This window comes from Sinohyriopsis cumingii, chromosome 12 (assembly GCF_028554795.1).
Source record: "Sinohyriopsis cumingii isolate HCF-2022 chromosome 12, ASM2855479v2, whole genome shotgun sequence".
NCBI lineage: Eukaryota > Metazoa > Mollusca > Bivalvia > Unionida > Unionidae > Sinohyriopsis > Sinohyriopsis cumingii.
Window position 1 is genome coordinate 7,748,527 of NC_142972.1, and position 25,628 is coordinate 7,774,154.

The 25,628-nt window shown below is 38.4% G+C and overlaps 1 protein-coding gene across 8 annotated transcripts in view; it reads left to right on the forward strand.

Moving 5' to 3' along the window:
• The first annotated feature begins 9,274 nt into the window (after positions 1–9,274).
• Positions 9,275–25,628, forward strand: part of LOC149785970 (CUGBP Elav-like family member 2) — a 259,746-nt gene continuing 243,392 nt past the window's right edge. For all 8 annotated transcript variants that reach the window (XM_089976221.1, XM_089976224.1, XM_089976222.1 and 5 more), the window contains exon 1: positions 9,275–9,394. The gene's annotated coding sequence lies outside the window, so the exon portion shown is untranslated. The remainder of the gene's footprint in view (positions 9,395–25,628) is intronic.

Sequence of the window (25,628 nt, forward strand, 5' to 3'; positions counted from 1 at the left end):
ACCTCAAGTGCAACGATGGTTACAAGAACAAGCTACCTACACTTTACACAAACCCATTCGACGCAAGTTTGCCAGAAGTCGCACCCGAGTGGAAGGCATCGATCATCAATGGCAAGCCGATTTAGCCGATGTCTCTCATTTGGCCAGCTACAATCGTGGCTACAAATATTTGTTTTGTGTCATCGACGTCTTTTCCAAATTTGCTTGGGTCGTACCCTTGACTTCCAAATCGAGCAGCGAGTTACTGCGAGCCCTGCAACGGGTGTTGAAACAAAGCGGTCGTCACCCTCTTCGATGGCAAACGGACAAAGGTACCGAATTTCTGAACCAAGCTTTCCAAAAAGAATTAAAGAAACGTGACATTCACTTTTTTACCACCGAGAATCCCGAAACCAAAGCCAGCATCGTGGAACGTTTTCAACGCACTTTGAAAGAACGCATGTGGAAATATTTTACGCATCACCACACTCTGAAGTACATCGACATCTTACCGCACCTGGTGCAAGCGTACAACCAATCTTACCATCGAAGCATCGGACGTGCCCCGCAAGACGTGACTCCCGACAACGAAGTGCTGGTGTTTGAGCGTCTGTTTGGTACGTCCCCGACGAGGGCTGTCCCCAAGAAAAGTGGAGAGTTGGCCGTAGGAGATTGGGTGCGCATTGGCAAAACCAAACGCACTTTTGACAAAGGTTACTTACCTAACTGGACGACCGAACTGTTTCGCGTCACTGGACGAGTGCATGGCCGTCATCCTGCCGTCTATAAATTGGAAGACATGAACGGAGAAGTGCCCGAGTTACAACGTGTCACCAAAAAAGAAGACGACGTGTACGACATCGAAAGCATTCTCGAACGCAGAACGCGTAAAGTGGGCAAACGACGTGTCAAAGAAGTGAAAGTACGTTGGAAAGGATATCCGCCCAGTTTTGATTCTGGGATCGACGCTTCGCAAGTCATCGACTATAAAAAGAAGTGACCATCATACCTTTTCACACAGACGCAGCTACGTCGACCACTCCTCCTTCACCCAGTTCTTCTGTGCAAGATTTACAAAAACAACCCTTGTGGGTGTGGTGTGGAGAACGTGTGCCTAAAACACAAATCGTCTTTTTCTGCCAAATCTTCGTGGAGTATTGTGTCATCGGGGCAGCCATCGCCAATTTGAGTTTGTAACAAGGAGACAAACAATTGTGGACCATTTTATTGAGCAGTTTCATCGGTTACCTGCTTCCTAATCCCTCCCTGAAATTCACCTCGAACGGGAACCACGGGAACCTTGTGTCCAGTGCCAGTGCCAGTCACCACTCCAACCACAACCAGAACCCCATTTTGGGCGGAGACACGCCTCTGACGTCCACTAACACCTCGGACAGCCACAGAACTCTGGAATTATGAGTCACCAAAACCAATTTTACTTAACCTTACCCAGTGACAGTTCCATGGAGGTGTTTCCCAAGAACACGTTGTGCTGTTACACGGCCAAATTACCTCAAGCCATCCCCTTAGATCACGACGCCCATTGGGAAGTGGCTTTAGTAGAAATGATTCACCCGACCCAAGTCCTCAATGTCCTTCCCAATCAAAATTTTTTTGATGTGGAAGTTCATGACGAACAATTGCAACAGTGGATGGATAGCAATGTCAAATATGACAAGAAAACCCGTACACAAAAGTACACCACCTATCACTTGTTCATTTCCCCAGGCTATTATTTTAGTGGTCAACATTTGGTCAGCACCATAGCCTCCAGGTTTAATGCCGTGTTTCTGAAAGCTTTGGAGCATGTTAACAAAAGTGTCACCATGGAGTACCACAAAACAGCTCGTCGCTTCTTGATGAAATTTGAACGGAGTAAAATCCTGTCCATTTTATTTTGTCCTGAATTGTATGACATGTTGGGCGGAGACATGAACCTGAGAATGAGCATGATGAAGAAAAGCGAATTACCCATCGTTTACGACAACGAGTCTTTTAGCAAGTTATTTCGTGCCCCGGTAGAACTGAACCAAGGACTGAATTTGATGTTTGTGTACTCCGATGTGGTGGAGTATAACGTGGTGGGACACACCTCCGTACCGTTACTGCATGTCATTCCTTTCAAAGTGGATTCTGCCACGAACACTGACGAGGAAGGTGGAAACACTTACCACGTCCACCGCGAATTTGTACATCCTCACTATTTGCCTGTCAGTAAGTCGTATTTGGACACGGTCAACATTACTATAAAAGGAGATTTGGGACAAAATATTCCATTCACCAAAGGAAAAGTCACGGTGAAACTCCATTTTCGAAAACGGTTTTCTCACGATTCGTAAGTCATGTATCCAGTGTACCGAGGGGTTGCTCGACAGCGAGGACACGGTTTAGGAGATATGTTAAAATCGGCCTTTCGTTCGGTGGCCCCGGTGTTGAAACCGATGGTGACACGCGGATTGCACGCCTTGAAAGATGCGGCACTGACGTAAGGCAAAGAATTTCTCCAAAATGTCATCATCGACAAACAAAACCCTAAAGAAGCCTTCATGAGGGCAGGCAAAAATGTCTTGCTGCAAACGGGCAAAGACATTTTGGGTCACCGAGAAACACCTATAAATGCCCTGCACGCTACCGAGTCAGGCATTCAGCAAGGACAAGGCAGAAAGAGACGACGAAGAAAACACCCTTTCACCAGACTTCAAGCTAGAAAGGCTAAGAAAAGAAGAACCGTTCGAGACTTAGACGTGTTCGTTATTGAGAAAAGAGACAAAAAAAATGATGCACCGAGAATCTTGCGCTTGTTCCAAGACGGAACTGGATCTGTTTGCCATGCCCCCCACCATGATGACCATGCAAGAATCCCAGTGGGTGGAATTTCACCCCGTCTCCTCACTGACCGATTCCGCTCCCATCGAGTTTGAAATCAAAGGACAGCCCGAAGATTACATCGATCTGAATAGCAGTTACTTGTACCTGAAAGTCAAAATTCTAGATAAGACTGGAGGTGCTATAGACGATGAAGCAGTAGCTCCCGTCAACAATTTCATGCATTCCTTGTTCAGTGGAGTGGACTTGTACTTGAATAACAAACTGGTCAGTAGCAGCATGGATACTTACCCTTATCGTGCCTATCTGGAAAATCTCTTGACGTACGGAATAGATGCCAAGAACACTCATCTCAATGCCTGTGTGGTATGGGAAGCTGACGAACCTACCAAGTTTGAAATATTGGAAACTGATGAAAAGAAAGACAACAATGATGGATTTCTAGAACGAAGAAAGAGAATCACGGGAGCCGACACAAGTTTAGAACTGATGGATCGTTTGCATTTGGACATGTGGTTGCAAGAAAAGTATTTGCTGAACGGGGTGGATGTCCGCCTGAGACTGAATCGTAGCAGTGCCGCTTTCCATTTGATGGCTGATAGTGACGGTTACAAAACCAAAATCCTAGAAGCCAGACTCTACGTACGCCGTGTGGAAGTGTTACCTAAAGTGGGAAACGACATCAGTCAGACGTTGAGCAGAACGACTGCCAAGTATCCCATACGACGCGTGGAAGTGAAAACCTTCACCATTCCCAAGGGACAGCGATCCATGATCGAAGATCATCTGTTCCAAGGACAGTTACCCAAACGTTTGATCGTTGGTATCGTCGAGAATACAGCCTTCAACGGAGCTGCCGAAAAAAATCCTTTCTACTTTCAACACTTTGGCGTGTCCAAAATCGAAGTCAGCCGCGATGGCAAGACCTTGTGTACCCGACCATTCGAACCTGACTTTACCAAGAAGAATTACTTGAGATCGTACTTGTCCCTGTACGAAGCCACCGGACAGTTAGGAACCAATACCAGTCACGGTATTACGTACGAGGATTATGCAGGAGGCTACGCTTTGTGGGCTTTCGATTTCACTCCAGACCAAGGCAGCGACGAGGGACATTTCCACCCTATAAAATCCGGCCAGATTCGTGTGGAAATTCAGTTTAAAGACCGAGACCCTGATGAAACGGTGAACGTCATCCTGTATGCAGAATTCGATAATATCATAGAAATCAACAGTTTGAGAGAAGTCATCCTAGATTACTAGAAACCATGGAAGACTGTTATCCCTCTTTACCTAGTGGAGAAACTTTTAGTGTTGGATTATTGTTAAAAAATGTTAGAGTTGTTGTTGTTTAGTGTTAAGTGATTTTTGAATAAAAAATGTTGTGTTTTGAAAAAAATGCCTTTGTCTTTTGTTTAGCTATAAGAATGTTGGATTGATGCTCTTTCATTTCTTACTATCCCTCTCATGACACTCACTAAACGTTGCGACTCAAAAACCGTGTGGGGGATGTTTTCCTTCACGTCCGCGCTTTGACTTTAAGAACCGGGGTTGTTTCCAATCTAACCATCCATTGTCGACTCATCCTCCTAAGAAGATGTGCTCCAAACTAGCTAAACTCAACGAAGCCTACGTGAATTTGCATAGGGTCAGACACAGTCTGATACCAAAGCCAGAAGAAATAGAGAATGTGAGAATGTTAAAAATCACTGAAGACCTGATAGAAGAGCTCTTCGGAGAAGAAATGAACAGGGAAAAAGAAGAATGGACAGAGAAGTACAGACTTCAGAGACAGCAGCAACAGCAGCAACAACAAGAACAGCAGCAGCAACCTGAAGCTGACAGAGGCTTTGTCGATTGTCGTATCGACACCAAAGAGTTCTTCTTCTCTTTCCGAAGAAGCAGACCTATCGCCAGAAAGTCTATCCTCAGAGGACATCGCATTCTTAGAAACTAAAAAGAATGCCATAGCAAACAAAAAAAACCAGCCCTTTTCAGGGCTACCCAATACTCTAGAAAAGAAATAACGATCGATTTGCCAATGTGTGTAGGTAGAGTAGTGTGAAAATAAACACTAACTCTTTTTTAAAAAAATGTGAGGGTATGTGTTTGTGTGTTTGTGTTTGTAAGTGGTTAAGTAAGTTGGTATGGATAGTAGATTAAAATGATGTCTTTTTTGGTGTTTGATGTGTATATTTGGAGTTAGATTGGATTGTTTTGCGTATGTGGATAGTCTATTGAAGTGATTTATAAAAAATTTTAAAATAGTGATGGGTAGCATTAAAAAGTGAGTGAGTGTTTCTTTTAGGTCCGCGCGTTGTTGTTTTTTTGGTTATGATCTAGGTAAGATCAATTTTATGTTTTCAGGGGATGTTTTCGTTCACGTCCGCGCTTTCACTATAAATTGAAACTCGTTCGGCAGTCCAACTACCCTTGTTGATTGATCAACACCAAAAATGAACACGAGACTGGAGAAACTGTTGGAACTTCATGTGCATCTGGAATATGCCAGGCGCATATTAAATGAACTGGCCGCGGAAGCCATTGTGGAGGAGGGAAGGATAAGAGAGGAGGAGGAAAGAAGAAACAAAGAAGAGGAGGAGAGAAGATATAAAGAAGAAGAGGAAAGAAGATACAAAGAGGAGGAGAGAAGATACAAAGAAGAGGAGGAGGAGGAAAAGGAGAGAAGAAGAAGAAATTTCAGAATCCCAGAGAGCGAAAATTGGGATTCTGAAGCGACATATCCTGCCTCTGCTCTCTCCCCCCAAAAGGTAAAAAGTAACTGGGGGATAAGATGTGTATGCGGCGCCAGGCCTGGAAGGTGCCACCATTAACCAGGTGTCCATGAAGTTCCAAACAAAAAAAACAGCCCTTTTCAGGGCTACCCAATACTCTAGAAAAGAAATAACCATCAATTTGCCAATGTGTAGGGAGAGTAGTGTGAATATAAACACTAACTCTTTTTTAAGATAGTGTGAGGGTATGTGTTTGTGTGTTGGTGCTTGTAAGAGCTAAGGTATGTTTGTGTGAATAGTAGATTATGGGTTTCTTTATTGTTTCTTAGCGTAGGTGAACAGTATAGTTAGGGTTCTGTAAGCGCTCACGTACGATTGTGTGGATAGTAGATTATGGATTTTGTTTATTGTTTCTTAGCGTATGTGGAGAGTATAGTTAGGGTTTTGTAAGCGCTCACGTACGATTGTGTGGATAGTAGATTATGCATTTTGTTTATTGTTTATTAGCGTATGTGGAGAGTATAGTTAGGGTTTTGTAAGCGCTCACGTACGATTGTGTGGATAGTAGATTATGGATTTTGTTTATTGTTTCTTAGGGTATGTGGAGAGTATAGTTAGGGTTTTGTAAGCGCTCACGTAAGATTGTGTGGATAGTAGATTATGGATTTTCTTAATTGTTTCTTAGCGTATGTGAAGAGTATAGTTAGGGTTTTGTAAGCGCTCACGTACGATTGTGTGGATAGTAGATTATGGATTTTGTTTATTGTTTCTTAGAGTATGTGGAGAGTATAGTTTGGGTTTTATTATATGAAATGAAAAAGTAGGGGGGATGTTTTCCTTCACGTCCGCGCTTTTCGTATAAGAACCCACAGTATTCGTCGTTCAAACCATTCTGCAAAGAATAAAAAAAGAAGATGGCTTCTAACCAAATGGACAAAATGGAAAAATTGCAAAACGTCCTCGACAATTTAGGAATGATAGAGCAAATGTTGGTTAACCTAAACGAGGATCACTATTCTTATAGTTCCCATCGAGTGAAGATGGAGATAAACAATTTACGAAAAATGAAGGTAATCATCAGTGATCTGTTGAAAGAAATAAAGGAGGAGAAGGAGGATGAAGAGGAAAGGATAAGGATGAGAGCATGGAATGAAAAAATTGAAAAAGAAGAAGAAAATGAAAAGAGGAAGAAAGAAGAGGAGGAAGAGAAGAAGAAAGAAGAGCAGGAGAAAAAAAAGAAAGAAAAGAAGAGAAAGAGTGTTGGAGATAAAATAAGAACTTGGTGGAGAAAAAGAAGAAACTAGAAGCAGAAGAAGAAGAAAACCCAAAGGCCCTTTTCAGGGCCAGCCATATTTCTCGAGAAAAGATAGCCTTTCAATTGCCTACCCCTTTTTTAAAAAAATTTTTAAAAAAAAAATCCCATGTTCAATTTCCCTTGACGCTATAAAGTCCCACCCTGTGTAAATTCCTTTGACGCTAAACCGTCCCACGATTTTTCTCCATGTTAATTTCCCTTGACGCTAGATTGTCCCACGATTTTTCTCCATGTTAATTTTCCATTGACGCTAGAGTGTCCCAGGGGGTTTTGTAATGCTAATTCCCATTGACGCTAGGGTATCCCCATTTACTACTATTGTCGCTAATCTATCCCCATTTACTACTATCAGTTTTATTTAATCTATTGAGAGACATCTATTTTTGGATAATGGATGTAGAATATGTGGTGGAAATAATAGAAAAGGAATGGAGGCATGGAGATATGAAAGACTTGGTAACCAGTCAAGTTCAAGGTCTAAAGGCAGCCAGAGATATCATAGCAGGGATGATAGAAGAAAAAGTCAATAAATCAAGAGGCTTCATTGACCCACCTTATGTCAGAGTGGGAAGTTTGAAGGAAGCACTGGATCATGTCATCCAAGTCCGGTGTTTCCTAGAAAAGATATTGTACTGGACAGAGTGGAGGAATGTAAAATGGGGATTGGAAAAGATGAAGAAAGGGGAAGATCTGATGAGAAAAGTAATGGAGGAGGAAGTACAGAAGATTAAAGAGACATGGAGTAAAGAAATAAAAGATCAGGAAAACTAACAGAAACAGACAGAGTTTGAGAGGCTCAATCAAAATTGGATCAAAGTCCAGGAAAAGTTCAGAGCATTGGGCCATCCTGAGTGGATGCCAGAAAAGGAGAAAAAGAAGACAGGAATAGTGGCAAAAGTGAGAAGATGGTTGAAGAAGTGGAGTTAGAAGAAGAAGAAGAAGAAGAAGAAACCCACAGGCCCTTTCCAGGGCCACTCCTATCTCTCGAAAAGATCTTGACTTTCAATTGCCTAGCCCATTTTTATTTTTTATATTTTTTTATAAAAAATAAAGAAAAATAGAGACCCTCCCTGTTTCAATTTCCCATGTTAATTTCCCTTGTCCCTAGACAGACCCAAATTCTATTCCCCTGTTCAATTCCCCTTGTCCCTAGACAGACCCAAACTATAGTCCCATGTTAAATTCCCATTGTCCCTATGGCACAAAAAAATTTCTCTAATGTTAAATTTTACATAGTCCCTACGGTACAACTCTCATGTTTTTAATGGTAAATCCCATAGTCCCTACGGTATCCCCATTCACTACTCACAAGTAGGCGACTCATGCATTTAAGCGTTTACATGGGATGCTTTTAGCCGTCAAACTGTTAGGAAAATTAACTATACAAGACGTTTTGAATGATTCGCTCTCGTATCGGCCCCCCCCCCCCCCCCCGGGTCCTTCAGGGCCGGATAGAGGTGGTCCAGGGTTTCCTGACCCCCCCCCCCCCGCTAAAAATACACACACGAACACGTAGCCAACATTCACTTGAAATTTGACCATAGGTTTATTCTTGCGCACGTTTATTGGGTATTATGCACACTTGGAGTAAAGAGACAAAGACTTCTGCTTTGGTTCACTTTCGAGGAAAGTCAGAATCCTTTTGAAATTTTGGACCCCCACCCACCCAAACACTTGACCTGATCCGGCCCAGCCCTTATCCCTCGGCGAACTGCCCTTGATTAATCAAATACAATAGATACGCTTGTTATCGATGGATGGGCATATATTAAGTTGATATACATTTAAAACCTGTAAAATACTTAGCGGAAAAGACCAAGGAACCACCGTATAAGGTAGGCCATGCTAGTTTGCGATTTAATTTTCGAGGGTGTTGGGGGCGCCTGGAATTTTCTTTCGTTCATTATTTTGTTCTTTCACCGCAAAATACCCCCCCCCCCCCCACACACACACACTAATATAGTGTATATATTTGTTGTTCTTATCTTTAAATCAGAACAATACTATTTTTTCATGACTGAGGGCAGGAATGTGTTACCCTAAACACCCAAGACAGTCCAGAACCCCCAACCAGTCCCCCTCCCAAGCAAAAACAAAACAAATTAAACAATATACCGCTAATGTAGACAAAATACAATGGCTAATTACATCACGAAAAAATCCTCTTCAATTTTGTATACAATATCAAGCTAGTTTTAGCTGCTGATGGAACATAGGTACAATGCGCCAATTTATTTACAGTTATCAAAACGATTATGACTTGATTGACAGATTTCATTGTGTAATCTGAAGAAGAAAAAAACAACAACATACGCTGTTAATATTTAAACGGTAGTGGTGCAGCTTGAATTGATCTACCTCTAAAATCCCCAGTGCAGTTATATTATGTGCCGGCATTAGATCGAATCTAACCACCACGTGTTCGCGCTCCATGCCTTGTTTATAGTGCGTTTTAAAGAATTGTGGGAATATTACCGTCCGCCATTTTGTTGTGTGTTTGTGCCGTCTTGTCTGTGTGTGTTTTCACGTGGAAAACAAGGTAAGCTATCTAACTCTTTCTTTTGAACGAACATTTTTGATTAGATGTACAATTCATACAAAGGGAATATGATTTTAACACAGGTAGCAATTTACTATCGGCTTTTTATTGACTTATAATGAACAGAACGAGTGTTATTCCCTACTCAATGTTGTGTTGATTATTTCAACAGCCATCGTAATGTTGAGGACGTGATGTATTACTCATATTAGCTGAATGCAGAAAAAGCGAAACATATCTTTAAAACAGCAATTACCAAAAAAGGAGAGCCATACACGTAATTTTAAATGTATATAGTTGCTGGCAATGCAACGCTGTATTGTGAAGCAACACGTGTTTGCCCCCCCCCCCATATCACTATCTATATCAGGGGTCTCGGACTCAAATAACCCTGAGGGCCGCATGAGGCCATTTTCGATGGCTCAAGGGCCGCACCACCTTTGCTATCTGTCATGGCACCTTGTGATGCCAATCATTTTGCAGGATACGGTTTGGCGGGCCGCGTGTTTGAGACCCCTAATCTATATGATTGCACAGGGGCTCGTATCATTGCTTACAGTTGACCTGTCATACATGTACTATATAATAAATACAAGGGAGGACACTTGTCTCCTTGCTCGCGCGACCTATTTAAGAATAAACGCTGATATTTCACCTTGCGCTTTGTGTAGCTCAAGAAATTTGGTACTGATATTTGGTTCGGTCATTCGACTGTATCCCATTAAAAAGTTTGACTTAATGGCCTTGTATAGCATGTTCTGATGTCAGTTGACATCTGAATAAGTCAAACTTTCAGGAATATCTCGCGCACTTGGCAGCCTATATTGACACTCTTCAACTAATGTATGTGTAATTAATATACTTACTGTGCTGTCTTTATCCTAAAAATATGACTAGCAAATGGATATATTTTCATGTTCCGTTGACATACATTTGAATTTGTTGCAATGTGGCAGTAGTTGAGGCATGCGGAAGTAGGTTCATGCGGGTGATATAGTTCTTGAACAAAACAAAACATTGCTTACAGTTCTGATAAGCATAATATTTTTTTATTCATTTCGTTAAAGAATAATATATCAACTTAACCCAATTTCGGCTTTCATCGCTTTCCAGCAAACTGAAATGTAGGCTAACAAAACTTGAAAACATGTACATTTTTTTAAAGAGAATTTGAATTTATTAGTGCTGTTATTTAGGCAGTAAGAGCCATCACCCCCCAGAACAAAAATATCGGGTGATGTGTCTTATGTTGTAGGACTAAGATAGCTCCTGCTTGAAGGATACCAAGGTAGGAGCTTCTACAACACTGTATGGTAATGAGTTCCAAGTACCAGTAGTAAAGAAACTGAAATTTGCTATTTATGGAGATACTGATATTTCATGTTGTGGTCTGCTCTAGTTCTACTTAAAGAAAGATTCAGACATTGATCAGCTGGAATGTCTACAAGGTTGTTCTGTATAGCATGTCAAATGTGTCCTTCTGGATTCCAGTGATTCGCATTGCAGGTGGTCCAACACTGAGATGACGCAGTTGGTATTCCTATTACCGATTCACAGCATATATAGCAGCCTTTCACTGTACCATCTCCATTATTAGAAGCTGAGTTTTGCAGCTCCTCCTGGTGCAAAAGCTATTCCGATATCTGTGATATGCATCCAGTTGCCGCATCATGTTTGCTAGATGGTAATTGCACCTTTTTATCCTTCCACATTCTTGAATATGGCTGTCACATTAGCGGTTTCCAACCTTGCTGGTACAAAGTTGGTCGCACTTGTACACATACAGACCTGAACGATTTTATAGTAACAAAAGTAATATGAAACTGTTGAATACAAGTGATGTAATTGTATGCTTAAATATTTACCTTAGAAAGTAATGTATCAGAGATTGTCATATGTGATGTTGGTACAATAATTTACAAAGTTCAGACAGGTTCAAAACAGTAGTCTAGCAACAGTTAAAATTTTAAAACGCTTATTTTCCCGCACATCATTGTTACCTGTTGTATTTTATATCTTGTATCCTTCTGTGCACAGCTGCAAAATAGAGGTTTGTTGGTGCATTGTTTAACGGCAAGAAGGTTTACATAGGTTCATCTGACCCTTCCCATCCCATTTTAGATGTTTTGACATTTATACTGGGCAGTGACGGAAATTGGTCAGAATTTCATAATCGATAACTGGTTCCACTTAACCAGCTGATAATTGATTATAATCAGTAACTAAGAGCAAATTTTAGTTATTGTTTGTTATTGAGTTATATCTTTGCTCAAGAGTTCAAAATGTTTATAAAAATTTTTTCTCAATTAAAATGTTAAATGAAAGCAACTTTTTGTGGCTAATCAGTTTTATGTAATTCAAATATTGTTGCAATCCCCCCAAACCCTTTCATTCATATGTGATGTGTCTATAATTAAAAGGGTAAAACACAGTTTTTTGTTTGTCATTATTTACAAATATTTCAAAGGAATTTACATTTAAACTGAACAAACTCCTCAGAATTTTGTAAAAATTTATTAACTCTACAATTTAACAGCTTAATCATGTAATCATGATTATATGTTCCTAATTATGAAAGTTTGCACCATTGAAATATGGTATAGTTTTAGTTGTAAAGGGAATAAATAATGTAGATCAACTTTTGTGGATTTTGAGCCCTATTTAGCTCACAATTTACACACGGGTTTTACTAACATTTGGGGACCCTGAGTTACCAAGTGGTCTAAAACGCTCACTGTTACAGATCACTACCATTTCACCTGTCTGCATGGGTTTGGCCAATGTAGGTATGTGAGAATGCTTGCTAGTAGCTTGTTGTGAGTCGGTGGTTCTTTCCTGGGTTCTTCCTCCACCATTTATACTGGCCGCCATGTATAGCCTGTCTTGTGCTGAAGAATGGTGTTAATCCATGGCAAAGTAAACACATCTAGCTCCTGAGAAAATGTGTCACATTGTAATACCTTGCGACATTCTTGGGCTCGAGTGGGTGGGGTGGGGGATTATAGTGGGTGGAATCTGTTTCAGAAAGAGGGGGATTTGCAAAGGTAAGCCATGGAAGTTGCTCAGATTTTAGAATTTCTGTTTGCCTGTTGTGTGCTTTTTTATTTTAACAAAAACAAGCAAATGAAAACAAAACAATTCCAGTTAGGTATGTACAGTAAAACCTGTTATGAGTGACCAGTCATTTCCGATCACAATTGTAATGCACAGGTCGATTTTATTAAATATATATATGCTCTCTTGTGAGTGACCATATGCTGAATGTGACCAGCAACTATGATGTCTTGGTAAAAAATGTATTTTGCCACTGCTATGAACGAATGCATCATAAAAACAGGGATAAACTTAGTTGACCTTTATTTAATCCCTTTCACAATGACCGCTTACACTGTTCTAGCCCGCCCCTACCAAAAAATATGCTGGCTACCGATATGATATAATTTAGTTTATCTTATAATGTTTGTGTTTTCTTATATAAACCAGACTGAAGTACATGTAGATTATTTCAGCACTTAGCCAGATTCCCATCCTTTTCGTTGCTAACACCCGTATGTACAAGTAAGACCCAGAACGACCATATCGTGATAACAGATAAAAAATAAATCAAAAGAGACATATTTTAACACTGGAGAAAATAATTATTGTGACTGAAAGAAGGGGGGAAAAAGCAACCCACTCACAAAATATCAGTTAAACAAATTTAGAGTGTTTTAAAGGAAGAGGAGCAAATCAGAAAAGATTTAATATGCTGATACATGTAGCTGTGATCTTCAAATGTAAAGATATCTTTGTTGCTATAAAGTTTTGTTTTCAGATGAATGCATACAATATTGACACAAAAATTAATAAAGAATATAATATATGTACAGTGATTGTGGTTATTTTTCTTTAAATTGTTCTGAAACTGGTCTTTTTTGTACAAACCTGTTGTGAGAGACCACTTTTTGATTTTAGTTGGCAGAAGGGTGGTCTCTTATAACAGGTTTTACTGTATTTGTTTACCTAAAGCTGATTAGCCATGCTCACATTCTTTAACCACATGGTTTGTCACCATGCTATTGTAAATGAAAACATAATTTCATTCAGATTTTAGCAGATTGAAGGTTTTGATGGATATTACAGTGGTATTAAGTGAGTTGGATTTACATGCTGTTTTGTGCATTGAGTGCGATAAGATAGCTGCACAAGATTTCAAGAAAGTAATCTCCTGGCATGAAATTCCATATATTTTTTGGCAGCATGAGCTTCATTTCCTACAAAAGATGCTTTTTCAAGCAATATTTTGAGGAGGTATGGCTAGTCAGATTTCGTGAACCATTAGATAAAACCAAAATTATTTTGCAACTATTACACCATCTCTTTTCCTTGATCATCAATATAGATAGTTTCCCCAGGGCATATGTTCCACATTTTTAAGGATTAATTTGATCATCAGTATAGATAGATTCTCCAGGGCATATGTTCCACATTTTTAAGGATTAATTTGATTCCCCAGGGCATATGTTCCACATTTTTAAGGATTAATTTGATCATCAGTATAGATAGATTCCCCAGGGCATATGTTCCACATTTTTAAGGATTAATTTGATCATCAGTATAGATAGATTCCCCAGGGCATATGTTACACATTTTTTGGGATTACTTTTAAATTTTCTCCAGAGGTCCTAATTGCAATGAATGTGATGTCAACTTTGTCCAGAATTTTAGCAATTTACTAATGGGGGAAAAATTGATAACTCAATTTATTTACACCCTCTTCCAACAGCATACACATAATGGGGTTATCTCTTAATAATGCAGGAGGAAAAAAAATGTGCATTCTGGTTTTTAAAAAAAAGATTATTTTAAACATGCATTTATAAAACTTCCTTGAGGGATGCAAGGTTAAAACTATGACAGAATGCTTGTTCCATGGCCCATTGTACCAATCAAAATTGGTTTAACAATCACTAATGTCAAGCCAAAAGTTTAAATTAGAAAAATTTACACACAGCATATTTGATGGTGGCTGCTGTGATTCATTACTCCCAGCTATTGTCTTAGGTAGAAATAAAAGAAGTAATCAGATCAGATCACTTTTAGCTACTTCCAGTCACGTAGCAGATCCGAAGGCATTGCTCTGAGTAGCTGCTGTTCATATGCCACAAGTTGATGTGGAATGAAATGGATTAGTTGCATCCAGTAACATATCAGATCCGAAGGCAATGTTCTAACTAGCTACTGTACATACACAATGAGGAATCAGATCTAATCACTTTTAGTTGCATCCAGTAACACATCAGATCCGAAGGCAATGTTCTAACTAGCTACTGTATACATACACAATGAGGAATCAGATCTGATCACTTTTAGTTGCATCCAGTAACACATCAGATCCGAAGGCAATGTTCTAACTAGCTACTGTACATACACAATGAGGAATCAGATCTGATCACTTTTAGTTGCATCCAGTAACACATCAGATCCGAAGGCAATGTTCTAACTAGCTACTGTACATACGCAGTGAGGAATCAGATCTGATCACTTTTAGTTGCATCCAGTAACACATCAGATCCGATTGCAATGTTCTAACTAGGTACTGTACATACACAATGAGGAATCAGATCTGATCACTTTTAGTTGCATCCAGTAACACATCAGATCCGAAGGCAATGTTCTAACTAGCTACTGTATACATACACAATGAGGAATCAGATCTGATCACTTTTAGTTGCATCCAGTAACACATCAGATCCGAAGGCAATGTTCTAACTAGCTACTGTACATACACAATGAGGAATCAGATCTGATCACTTTTAGTTGCATCCAGTAACACATCAGATCCGAAGGCAATGTTCTAACTAGCTACTGTATACATACACAATGAGGAATCAGATCTGATCACTTTTAGTTGCATCCAGTAACACATCAGATCCGAAGGCAATGTTCTAACTAGCTACTGTACATACACAATGAGGAATCAGATCTGATCACTTTTAGTTGCATCCAGTAACACATCAGATCCGAAGGCAATGTTCTAACTAGCTACTGTATACATACAATGAGGAATCAGATCTGATCACTTTTAGTTGCATCCAGACATTAACAGTAGAAGGCATTGTGCGGATTAGCTGCTGTTCATATGTCTGAAGTTGATTTGGATTACCAACCCTTGACTTAGTGAACACGTGTTTGAGATAGCTCAAACTGAAGTAGGATTGATGATGTCGTATATTATGTAATACATGTTCATGTATTAACATGGTACATTGAAGCTGTTCAGAAAGCAGGACAGGTTGGTTTTATGCCTCCACAAAATAGAAGGAGGCATTTCAGCTCTCTGGCCTTAAGTATCTAATATCACTGCAGATCTATCATTAATGTGATAGCTCGTTAACTGTTGGACATTCTTAAATTTTATATTTAGTATTATGGTCATGTTTCCTGCAGTGGAGATATTAGAACAGCATACACGTTTTAGAAACACATAAAGTTCAATCTTCTGTAATGATAAGCATTCTGTGGTTAACGATAAGCATTCTGTGGTTAACGATAAGCATTCTGTGGTTAATGATAAGCATTCTATGGTTAACGATAAGCATTCTGTGGTTAATGAAAAGCATTCTGAGGTTTAGTCCTTGCAGAGAGGATCAGAAAACTTCATATTTACATCTCAGTATTCCACTGCCTTTTGTCACAGTTTTTAGCAGAATATGGTGATGTTTTGTTATCCACTCAAACGGTACACAGATTGTCAAAGGAGGGCTTAATCTGCTCTATCAGTTTGCAGGGTCGATCTGGAAATCTCTCATACAAGGTTATTGGCCTACATTACCCTTGTGAAAAGTGTTGGAAAGAAATACTTGGTGAAAAAATGGTGTACCTTACAACATGTAGTTATTCTTCCATAACCCGTATCTTCACCTTTGATTGAATTACTGTAAATTTGGTATATAATGAGATTGCTTTGCCTTTTTTAGTGTGAGAAATTATAGCTTCTGGTCTTTATTTTGGATTCACTCTGGTCAATTAGCTTAATATTTGTGTAGGATTTTACATTCATTTAAAGATTATTGCAGAATTCTGTGGAGTTATTTTCTTTGTTAAATTAACACCTAGTGGTGAGATATTTGTAAACTTGTTACTTGGATAACAGATCAATAATTAAAAATATTAATAGTGCTTGTTTACCTACCCTCCAATCAGCATCCACAAATTTAAACTCATATACATATGTACAGCCTCACTGGATCTCAATCATTCTTTTTTATTCTTTCTATGAAATATTTTGGATTAGGGTTTCATAGCATCTACCCAAGGGGGGAAGATACTGAGAACGCTAATGTTTTACATGTATATTAGTTGTACATTACTTGGTCATGTTTTTGCATTTAGCTTAGATTTTTTTAAAGTGTGTAAATGTCGAAAAGTAAGTCACTGACTCCAGTGTTTCCCTTTATCCTCATTTATGCATCAGAGACCCCCATATTTTGCATTTGACACACAGTTCTGACACCGATATTTGTTGTTATTTTTTGCTCAAACTTACCCCCACTTGGGACAGCATGGGAATGTTCAAGTCTTGCATCCCTAGCGGAAATAGTGTGACTCTATATAAATTTGCATTTTCATTTTATTTCTCAAGCTCTATTCATGGTAGAAACATCAGACTAGAAGATTGGATGTTCCATACCCTTGCAGCAAAAGGACAGTATGTCCAAAATTTCATGTTGGCTGGCTCAAGTTTTAGCTCATGTCCAGACATGTTCTTTGCACTATGTATAGGTACTGTTATACCTTTAATCATTACAATTTGTGAGAGGATGCATCTTTATGGGGGGTTTACAGTAGGCAACTGTGATCTATAATTTCATACTCCACTGGATGAATCATCAAAGTAGATGTTCACTTGGTACCAACCCATGCATCTTCGCTAGCCAAGGTTCTGATATGTTAACCTTGGCGAATCAAGCAGATATTAATGGACCACGCTGGGCTTTGGCAATGTTGTAAATTGGGGAAAAAAATTTCCTTGGTGACAAAATATACCTTATGGTGATCATTTTGGCAACAACATTTTTGGCTGTTAAAAATTGTCTATAATGTCTTGGGTGTGGAGTTGAGTAATTCAAAGACACCATAACAGGAAGCTGCAAACTTGGAAAATAAAATTGCACCAAATCTATTGTAACATAAACAAATCCTTTCTTCATATTGACAAACCACCCTAACAGCATTTGTATATTATAATCCGCTTATGCTGCTGTCTGGCCTTTGTTGTCTTTGCTGTAATATAACCCAAAGTCATGCTATCTGACTAGCTACAAACGACCACTTCTGAAGGTGGGAACAGAAATGACTACAATCTTGAAGATGGTGGAATTGTTTTCTTTTTTTAAAAAATGTACCAGAAAAAACAGTTAAGCTGAAACTTAAGAAAGCTGACTACCTTTGAAGCATCATTCGTTCTGCATATATACTAAGCAAATGAAAAGCAATTGTCTCCGTCAGTTTTACAATTTTTTATGTTGTCGCAGCAATTACAGTCATTTGTTTGTTCCTTCAAAGATTGCCTTTTGCAGCGCCTTCAATAACACATGAACCTTTATCAAGGCAAGGTGAAGACCTGTGATAAAAGAAAGTCGGCAACAAACTTAAATAAAAACATTGTTTCTTGTTTCATAGTGATTGGAACATATTTAGTGTGCTGTGAAAGTTTACTGTTTGCAACAAAAAGTTCACGCTTACTACCGCTACCAATGGCAGTCTAAAACCCAAATTAAAGTTCCAATGTTTTGAAACGATAGATATATGGCTGCCGAGCTAAATGAAGGTGGGCATCTCACAAGAATGTGAAACAAATTAATTTGTTCACATTTTCGTTTCCCTATGAATAGCCTCATCCCCTTGGTAGCCTCGGCATCATGGTAGTTGTTTCTGGCTGACCAGAAGCTAGGCTAATTTAAGTAAATGTACATGTAGCATATAAACAGCTATACATCCACGTGCTACAAGGATAATAAATATAGTGAATTGTGTCGGGGAAACGTGTTTGTTGACAATGGGACATAGATCAATTTTATATATATATCTGTTTTAAATGTGTTTTCTTGGAGGATTTTACTGATATATGAATTTTCTTACATATGATTGAATACTCAAATTCATTGATTTTTCATGTACGTGTATATTATTGAACACATTATGGAGTGTACTGCACAAATGTCATTTGTCAGTATACAAGTGTCTTAAAGATTAGTTGTCTTCGTTTAATCAAAATTTACAATTTTTTGGCTACCTAAATCCTAGTCACTGACGACAGGTCATCTCTTAAAACTTCCACTTGCATGCAAAATTTCATTTTATTTTCAGCCCATCTTAACTTATTTAAACATCTGCTTATGTCAACAATATTATCTTGGTCCAGAGGTTGTTGAGATCAATGGATAGTACTGTATTTTGAAAATGGCGACATTTTTTGAAAATAGGCGACAAAATGGCAAGGTTGGCAATTTTTTAGATGACATCTTTTTGGGAACAGTGTTCAGAGTTGAAAAACTTTATCAGATACGGTAGTATGCTGCTGCATCCAATGAAATTCACAGATCCAACGCACAGAAATATCTGCTCCTTCCGCCAAGATGTAGATAGTGTTATCTTATAGGAATTTTGGCTTGTGAAGAGGCAATATTTGAAATAAAAGGTCAGTGTGACCTATATTTTACATTTTATTAGCATTCATGAAGTTTTAGCATTTTACTAAATTGGTTTTTGCACAATATATTTGGGTTAGTGACAATGCATGATTTTTGCCTTTGTATACTATTATTTTGCTTACAATAAAAAAATCTTAGATGATGGTTCTTATACAAAAGGCAGGTCATGCTGACCTTTATTTCTTGCTTTACTGACTTGATATAAATTTTGTTTTGTATTGTTCATGTTATGATTATGGGTTTATACATAGATTGCTTCTTTTGTAACAAAGAAGTCACTGTGAGCTACATTTCACATTTCACAAACTTGTGTTTATTTTTGCATTTGCATTTTTTTTGCGTTGAGTTCATGACCACCGGTGTTCTGTATCTCAGTGAGCACTACTTTATTTCAGGCGTATGTCCATCTTTTATGGTTCACTGGGCTTAAATTTTGTGTTTGATTTTTTAGTTCATGCTAGAATGACAAAATGTATGATGATCTGCATCACTGCACACTTACAACAAAATATGCTCATAAGTGTTTTTCTTTTTACTGGCTTGGGTTAATTGTACCTAGCATGCACTGGTGTTTAGCATATTACAGTACAACTTGGTCAGTTCTGTTTCTGTATGCATTGCAGCTGAGTTGGAGAAAATTAACTCATTAACCCCTGGAGGTTTTTGCCTTAACTCATTCAGCCCCAGACCCGTTATCAGTATCACTGCTGCTATGCCCCAGCAGCGCTAAGCTGTGTCTAGCTGCGTGTGCCCCAGAGTTTTTACCCGTTTGAAAAATTTTGTAAACATCGTGCACATGCATTCACTCTTACCTTAATTTCTCTGCTTATATCCAATTAAAATCCAAGAAAGTTTCACCATTTATTGCAAATGAATTTGTCTACACAGTGATGTATTTTTTTCCCTATTTGTCCAAGTCTTTCACGACTTATTTATACAGAATTTACAAAATTATGTGCAACGTTTATCCGCAAGAACTCGATCATCATCGCTGTCAGCATCCTCATCTTCGGACGATTCAATCTCAGAAACTTCTATGTCCGAATCGAAATCTCACAAATATCCAACTGCCGAACATATCTTTCCTCAGCTTGCTCAGTATTTTCAAGATCAAACCTGAGAAACTCCTCATTTTTGCTCTCATCAAAAATCACTCTTACGTCCGCCATCATTTACGATTTTTCATGACCAGAACACGTGTAGTTAAACCGCTTTCAAAACAGGAGCCCTTAGCTTCTGAACAATTCAAATTTCCGCAAATGAAAGTAAAATCATTTCTGATTGGTTTAATAGTTGTTAGTTCTTGGAATAAACCCATTTCTAGCCAATCAGAGACGTTGAATCTAACACACATTCATCACGCTTGGAGACGGGATCGGCCATTGAATGCAGTAAAAAAATCACGACTACAGGCGGGATCGGCCATTGAATGCAGAAACCGGATCACGCCTACAGACGGGATCGGGGCTTAAAGGGTTAAATGCGAGTAGGAAATACATTTTGGGGGCTATTTCTGAATACATCCTAATATATCGACTTCCAAGAGATTTTCCATAGCCTAATGTCTAGTTGTGTTAGAAACATCGTTTTCCATTGGTTATTTTGCTCACGCATCAGCAGAAGGATAAAAGTTGGATTATTTTTTTCTGCTTAACGGACCCATTATTTTCATTTCAAGACCACTCTTTATTCCAAATGCCCATCTTATCCTACTTTTTGCAAAGGTTTATTCTGTCTGTCTGCAGTTCATACCGGTCTGCCTTAGATCTGAGACCAAAATGTCTAAAATCCAGACAAAAAACCGGATTCCGACCACGGATGAATTTTGGGTGAAAAAAATCTGGTACAGAAAATGAGGTTTTTAGTGCAACTAGAACTTCCAGATTATTTGGCATCATTGTAGAGCTACATCCTTCTACCTTTCTATAATACCGCCAACTTTAGTGTATCATACATGACCTTGACGCTACAAAGCTTGGCAGTAGAGAGATTTTCCATAGCCTAATGCCTAATTGTGTTAGAAACTTCGTTTTCCATTGGTTATTTTGCTCACGCATGAGCAGAAGGGTAGAAGTTGGAGTTCTTTTCCTTTTTTTTTTTGTTGCTTAAGGGACCCATCATTTTTATATCCAAGACCATCTTTATTCCAAATGCCTACCATATTGTACTTTTTGCAAAGGTTCACTTGTCTATGCAGGTCAGACTGGTCTGCCTTAGATCTGAGGCCAAAAAGTCTTAAATCCGGACACAAAATCGGATTCTGACCATGGGCAAATTTTGTGTGAGAAAAAAAAAACTGGTCTAAAGAATTAGGTATTTACCTCTGTATTTTGTAGTGCAACTAAAACATCCAGATTATTTGGTATCATTGTAGAGCTACATCTGTCTACCTTTCTATAATACCATCCACTTTAGTGTATGATACATGACCCTGATGATACAGAGCTCGGCAGTAGGCTACTACTTCCTGTCACGTAATCACTGCGCCAGGGGTTAATGAGTTAAGACAGAATAGCTCTGCACACCACTTTATTGTGGAGTCCCATTGAGCCACCAGCTGAATCAGTCATAAAGTGGGCATGATTGACCCCAGGAAGCATGCACCAGCTAGAGAGAGAGAGAGAGCATACAGTGGGACACCCAGTTATCTACTTTATTTCTTTTAGAACAGTCATGCTAGTTTTTCTTTAACCCTTTACCTCATGCAAGTGTGTTTGGGCACCTCTACTCCATTCGCATGGAAACGCCTTTTGATGCCTCTACTCCATTCACATGGAAGCGCCTTTTGACGCATGCTGTAAACATCGGCCATTTTAACTGGTTTTCATAGCGCCACCTTCGAGGAAACCCCCCTATTAGATACTACATTCATTTCTGTGAATGAAAATTACGTTAGATGACGTGGTCATTGTTTATGCTCTGGTTGATATCTGCTATTTAAGTAACTGGGTCGTAATCTCCACTCTCCAAAATCGTGGTCGCGGATTTCATTCAGTACTTACAAAGTTTTCATGATTAGAATCACAACTATGAAAGATTCAATAACTTTGGTAAAGGCTCTGATATTGATGTAGGCAGCAATTAGTTTTTATAAATTATCAAATTCAGATGACTTAGTAATGTAGATGCAGACGAAAAACTTGTAAATTTCGAATATGGGAAATGGCAGCTACGGTTGGTCACGCTGCCTAAATGACATGACGGTGAACGAGTTCTCTCTCGATTTTAAAGCACATAAAAAATTCTTCCGTAAAAAATAATTACACAGCTATAAAAATTAGGACTTTACTCTTAAATTTTTCCACACATAATAGATGTGTACCAAAAATGTTAAATGGTTAAAATTGCTGTTAAATGTAACATACACTACTTTGCATAACAGTTCACATGCAGGGATATGTGAATGGAGTCGAATAGGTCACAAGTGATTTATTTATAGCATGCTGCACTTTGTAACTATGCTCTATGACGTAAAGGGTTAAATCAAATTTTATGTAGTATTAACATTGTTCAATGAAAATTAAATGTATCAAATCATTAAAATTCATCTGCTAGAGGGAGACTGTACAATTGGACCATACATCTGAGCAGCTGCCAGGTTGCACAGTTGTGGGTTTATCATACACAAAAAATAACCAGTCGTGCAGCTTTGAAAGACCTTGCAAGTTACCAGCTGTTATTGTGATTTGTCATACCTAATGCACAATATTTTGTTTTGCTTTTTTTAAAATTAGGTTCGTCCGACATCTTTTTTGGCACTTTATCCATGAGCTCATTCCTATATCTATGGAGAATATTGTTTGAATACAAACACCTGTATGATGGAGATATGTTGGAGTATTGCAGAAACCATGGATGTATTCCATTTGAATTGTTTTCTGGAGGGTATAGTAAATTGATCCATTGATCAGCCATTAGGGAAATATCAAAATTGCAACAGCAATGTGTCATCTTCAAACAAAAGTTATCAGGTTTCATTAGAAATTCAGAGAGACTGAAAAAGTATCTGTTGAGGATGAAACTAGGGAGGATGAAATGTCTTGGTTTACTGTAAACTGAGTGAAGCATGGAAAGTTTGATATTTACACAGAAATCTTCAAGAAACAGCATGTGTGATTTGTGGAAAATGGATACTTATCCTGAAAACCATTTCCTGAATCAATTTAAACTGGGCATACTTTTTAAAAAGCTGATTGTGAAAGGGGATTCAGTTTTCATACTACTCCAAGGAATAGTCTAACCAGAAACCATTAAAACTCTCACTGTGGCAAGATAATGTCAGCATACAAAAAACCAAAACAAAGTCCTATCCCGCTATACAGACAATTCAGATATATGGAAAAGACTTTCTTCTGTGATACTTTGACATTTTCTTGCTACATTGATATAGTTTCAAAGGCCTGTTGGCTAAGATGAAACAGTAAATAAGCTGATAAATATACAGGTACATGTTCCAGTAAATGATGTTTGAAAAGACATTTTTTGAAGTGGAGTGATGTGAAACATGGAAGAATATTTACTAGCTGAGCAACAATTAGGCATGCAGTTTTAAAAAAATGTGACACAAATTATATTTACCTTTTCTGTTAGGTGTTTCTGCACCTTAGTAGTGTTGTCACCCATCTGCAGCCATTTGGCATAGCATGCTTCTCCTCCCCCCCATGTGTGTGTGGTTAACTCACATTAGAATATTTCTACCAACATCTCTGATATACCTGATTGGAAAGTTTTAAATATGGCCACAACATTGTATTTAAAAAGAAAAACTATCAACATTTTGATGCTATTGTTGAATATGTTCTTGCTATAGCTACGGGTATATTATATTTACACATAAAATTTAAACTGTATCGTTTGTTCGCACAGCACAACATGTGAATTCAAGGCAGTGGTCAGGCTGGCGGTTGAGCCGCTATCTCCACACCTTTCCACCTCAAAATCACTGCCAATTTCATGTGCTGAGGTCGTTAGAGATAGTTTGCCTACTATGATGTGTCCCTGCAGAAGGCAGCTACACATTTATTTTCATAAGAAACTCATGAACTGATCAAAATTTTATTATCTACAGTGATCTGTAGTATAGATGCTTTTACACCGTAGCTTTTCTTTAAATAGCTAAATAAACCAGATATGTTGCCTTAGCACTAGAACCATCTTGATTTTGGGCACTGATATCTGGTAGTCTTGAATGTCATAACTAGAAAATGCAAGCGAGCAAAATAGAGTTGCTGGTGCGGGATGTTTCTTGAAAATAAAATTTGAAACTCTTAGACTGCTACTTACCAGAGAAGGGGAAAAATATTCCTATGTCATTGTTAATTTCAGCAATAAATTAATTTTAATTTCAGACAGTTATCAAATGTATGGTTTCAATTGCTGTGCTATAATTGGGGCTTTTAAATATGCTCCAAGTCAATTGGCTTCATGTACAGCAAATAATACCTTCTCATGCTGAAATGTATGTATGTATTTATTTGATGCCAGTTCTTGTCAGTATTATGACAAGGGCTGCTGCTTTGATTTCTGTAGAGAATTTGCTGAGGTCAAGTTTTGCTTAGGGACACACCTGGGCTCTCAACAGAGCTACAAGATGAGGAGTTCTGGACTCTTAACTCGTGGAACTTGGTAGTCTGTGCCTGAGGAGACATTTGCTTTTAAAACGCATAATGGAAAATGAAAAAATACATGATTGTTATTTATCTTGACGAAGTTCTCACTTAGAAGATTACATTATAGAGAAACTATTTTTCAGTAATTGCCAAAAACATTTCATATTTTGCTGTACTCTGTTATCTGCAAACTAGTTTTTCAAATTAGTATCTTTACGTTTTCCTGTTTTTGACTTCAAAGAAAATGTATGCATGGAATTCTAGCTATTTAAGTCTCAACCCTTTACCTCATGCAAGTGTCTTTGGATTAGGGCATAACCGACTTTTGATCCGGAAATCGGATTCCACCGGATAGTATGAACTTCCGATTAATCGGAGTCGGACAAGGCAGGAACGACCGATTCGGATAATAAAAATAATAAAGTTGAATTTCTATAGCACCGTGTCTAACACTGTGTGTCATTCGATAGTGCGTTAATAAAGTTAAATAAGAAGTCAGAAAAGTCCAATATGGTCAACACAACGGGGTGAAACGATAATACTTGAGTTAGACCGAAAGATTTAAATTTATTAAAATATATAATACAGTCCTACCCGTTTATGTCAACATCCTCAATAATGAAGGCATAATATTGAATACATTGACACATGCTAATGAGGTATTAAAAGAAAATGATTCTTACAATCGTAAATATAAATAAAGTTAATAAGGAAACTTTCACAGCACAATAAACTTGTTTCAATCACCGATCACTTTGGAAAATGCAAGAATCGATCAGATTTCATTGCTTTTATTTAAGTCGCCGCAAGAGGCCAACTCTATAGGACCAAACAAAAGCCTGTTTTACTTTTATTTGACCGCGACATTAAAGCATGGCGGCAAGATCAACTAATTGTTGAATAAAGTACAGGATGGAACTGGCCGCTTGC